This window comes from Gavialis gangeticus, unplaced genomic scaffold, assembly GCF_001723915.1.
Source record: "Gavialis gangeticus isolate Ggan-Ray unplaced genomic scaffold, GavGan_comp1, whole genome shotgun sequence".
In the NCBI taxonomy this organism is placed as follows: domain Eukaryota; kingdom Metazoa; phylum Chordata; order Crocodylia; family Gavialidae; genus Gavialis; species Gavialis gangeticus.
This window is the reverse complement of record NW_017729004.1, coordinates 27,807,432-27,811,513: the sequence shown is the minus strand read 5'-3', so window position 1 is coordinate 27,811,513 and position 4,082 is coordinate 27,807,432.

Genomic DNA, 4,082 nt, shown 5'->3' with positions numbered 1-4,082 from the left:
TATCTGGGCAATTCTTCTCTGCAGACTCCTTTCTCTGGCTGCTGCCAGAGAACTAACCCCTATTGGTCTCAGCCCTGGCGTTTATGTGCCCAGGGCCCTGCCTCTTCCAGTCAGCTTATTAGGTGCATGTGCAAGCTAATTCCCTTGTTAGCCTGCTGCCATAGTAACCTACACCTGTGGGGTTTCTACCTGGCTCCTAGGGCCTTCTCCCTAGGCAGTTTATGCTCTTAAAGGAGCAGGCACTTTAGTGCCCTGTGACTCAGCCCTACAGGAATTAAGTGTGGATGACTGAAAGATTAGGCACACAACAGACTGGAATGGATGAAGACACTGGAAGCAACTAGGGGTCTCTGAGGCCTTTAGTGCTAAATTATTATTATTATTTTTATAGCAGCACAGTTTCATTGATGTGTACACATTCTTTGGTAATCTTATAACAATGAATACAATTCTACATGCTGAATTTGTTAGGGATTCTGTAATAATATGATCAGACTTTCATATGAAATAATGTGACAAACATCACTTAGGAAGTATGCTCAGGGTCAAATTCATCTGCTCTTTCTTGTCACATTGAGTAGTAATTTGCACCCCAAACCATGTTTTGCTAGCTCAAGGCCATGCCTGATATTTTGTGAAAGAAGGAAATGCATACAGAGCAGGTTCAATATACAAGACACAAAGTCTACACCTAAAACTTCCAGAAGCAGAAAAGTGTGGTTTTGTGTTTGTTCAAGGGTATTCAGAAATAAATGATTCCAACCACAAGTTTGGGGAAAATTGCAACCAGGCTAGCAAGAATGAAATATATTGTGAACTAATAAAGTAAAGCTATTTATTGCCATTCACAGGTTCAACAAAATTAACTTGAGATTTTTATGTGTACATTAAGCAGATTCACATATCTCACATGTAGTATCTGTAATTATTTTTATACTGAATTAATTATGCAGTAGTACAACATTGTATAATAATATTTATGCAAGGCTTCAGTAATAATACTTTTTACCTTCCTCCCAAAGATTTCAAAGTTCCTCCCACAACCTGACATAAAACGGGACCCAGAATCATCACAAAGGTAATCTAGGCATCACTCTCATTCTTATCAAGGGGAATCAGGGCCTCTTTGCTTAAGATATTTTTTTAAAATATCACTCACAGTAAATACAATAAAAGAAGGCAACCATTTTGAAAAGGGAAATTCTATCAAGAGTTTTCTGTGGAAGAATATTATTTTTCAGCCCCAGCTGAAGAAGAATCACTTGTTTATGAAAAAAAAAAGTTCTATAATCCTAACTATTTTTCTTCTTTTGATACCAGTCTCTTTACAGTCTCCTAAAATGTTGTTGACATTTATATCACATCTTCATTTATTTTTATTTCTATCTGATGTGACATCAATATTTGTCTTATGTAGGTGCCTACACTCACTAAAGGTGCATACAGATATTCAGGGAGGTTAGGGGGAGGTTAAAGTGTGTTAAAAATGGCCACTCAATATAATTTATTTCACCCAGGTACAGAGCTTACACTTAGATCCCTAGTTAGGTTAGAAGTTCCAGGAAGGTTACATTTGTCTAAAAATGGCCGACCTGATCTAGGTTAACCCGGTCTCCAAGATCATCTAACTTAGATCATGTTGACCATTTTTAGACCAATCTAACTCTCCCAAACTTCTGCACAGTTCCCTGTATAGCCCCAGCCCCAGCCCCAGCCCCAGTGCTGCCCTTTTCCTACCCATCTCCCTTACACTAAGATAATTTTAGCTCCCTGGCCCCTTCCCCCACTCCCAGATGGACAACTCCCCACCCCCACACAAACACACTCCAGGATCACCACACCCCACCATCCCACAAGCCCCCCTCCCAATGCCATTTTTATCAGCATTCATCAATGCCAGGCAAGTAAGTCCCAGTGGAGGGAGGGGCAGGAAGGACGGGGAGGGAAGTTTGTGGGATGGGTGGTGGGGGGTTAGGGAACTAAAAATAGCCTCTGGTCCCAGGGGGTGGGAGAGAGAGCCCCTAACCCCCATAAGCCCCTCTGCAGACTCTGATCCTCCCTGTGGATACTGTCTGCCCCCTGATTCCCCCACTAGAGCCTGTTTGCCCACCCAATCCATCCAACTCCCCAAGTAACACCCCTCATCCCAAGTTACCTTAGCTCAGACGGCTATTTTTAACTCAATTTTACCTCTCCCTAACCTCCCCAAATATCTGTACCCAGCTGAATAGGACTGATGCTCAGGTACTATGGGGGAAGATATACTAGTTAAAACTCTACGATGGCTAGGTAGATATGGTCAAAGTTGTATTATATACCTCTGTTACAGAGTTAAGTTTAGAAATCTCTGTAGACATCTAAAGTACCATTTCAATGGAAATGGGATTTACTTGCCCTCCTTTCCTCCTAGAAATCAGGACTTTTGTTAAATTGAGATAAAAATTGTTCCATTTCCTGTTTTTAAACTTTTTTACTTCCACAACATAGAGTAAATCTTTTGGAATATCGACTGAAACAGATTATATTTGCCACTTTAAATATGTAGCAATATTGCCCACTATTCATTCAGAAAGTCCCACTATTCATTCAGAAAGTTTCAGAAGGATTTTTACGATATAATCACAAATTATAATTGTGTCATTATGCATAATTGCTCTACACCATTACATCACATAATTGGATCAGTTCAAGTTCTAATTGCATGGTTAGGGAGATTTACAATAAGCATGCTTGGGATATAATTACACTAATTTCATAATTCTTGGACCTATAGTGTCTAAATCTGGAAGGCTTAATGCCTATTTTCATGGCTTCATTTTATAATCTGAAGGTTTTGAATGTTATTTTGGTGGCATAATGGAGTATAGCTTGTTCTCACCAGTGCATTTTGTATTTAAATTTGTAACAACTAGAATATTACTTGGATTATTCAGTGGTGAAAGAAGGACAAGGAACCCTGCTTACAGCCCTGCAGGAGGTATTTAAAAAATCTCATTATTTTGATCATCAAGGAAAATCTTAAAAGGATGGTAACTTCTTGCAGATCAAACCACTGGGATTGATCTCTCAATAGGTCCTTGAGACATGTGAGCTAGATCTTTAATTTACATCTCTTGTTGGTAATTTTATCAAACATGTGAAGCTTTTGGAGACCACATGATCACATGTTATAGCTTGCGTTGATAAATATGCTTATTTCACTGATCCTCTATTCTGAACAAAATAACTGATAAAACTGAACCAGAGCTGATAAGACAGTTGCTGAGTTTAGTTATTAATATGTTCATTACTAATCTTGTCCTGCTACTTAATATGATGCAGCAAACAAAAACAGCAAGAACCAAATTGTCACTTTTCAGCCTTCTTCTGAACCCATCTTTTACCACAACGTCACAGTTAGTACAAATGTGGTTCTGAAGAACTGCAGTTTCAGAGATGTTCTTACAGATTGCTCACTATAATTAATTGTACAAATAACAAAAAATAATGTGTATTTCCTTTAGCTTTCCCTCATGCTTTCCTCAAATTGCTCCTTTACCTTGGCCTCCTGCCACATAATTTCTCAGTCTCCCTCCCCCGGCTCTACCCCCAACTCTACCAACCAGGACTTCTTGCTAGTCTGAACCAATAGCAGTTTTTTCCCTAACATCCTCAGTCCCCTGCAGTCTGTCACCCAGATACCTTCCCTGGTTTGCAGGTCTAAAAATTATGGGAATGGAAAAGCTCCCCACATCATTCTGAGATCATTCCTGAAGGTACCAAATGTCTGTGACTTGTGATGAGCCCATAAGAGTTGGCCATCTAGAACCTGGGACCCATGCATCTGACACTTCTGAAGCATGATCTTCCAATGTCAGGGTCTCAGTAATGTAGCTAAGGCTGTAGCAGATCCATCAACTTCTAGACATGGCCAAGCCACTGTACCAAGTAGGTGTAGTCTAAAAAGGAAAATTCACTAGATCCAGCCATTCTCAGAGTGAGTAGGATACTGGGGTACCTCTCTGTTTCAATGCTGTCTGTCTACTTCTGGGAAGTTGTTCATTCTTCATGGGTGAAGACGACCACATCCGGGGGGGGGGGGG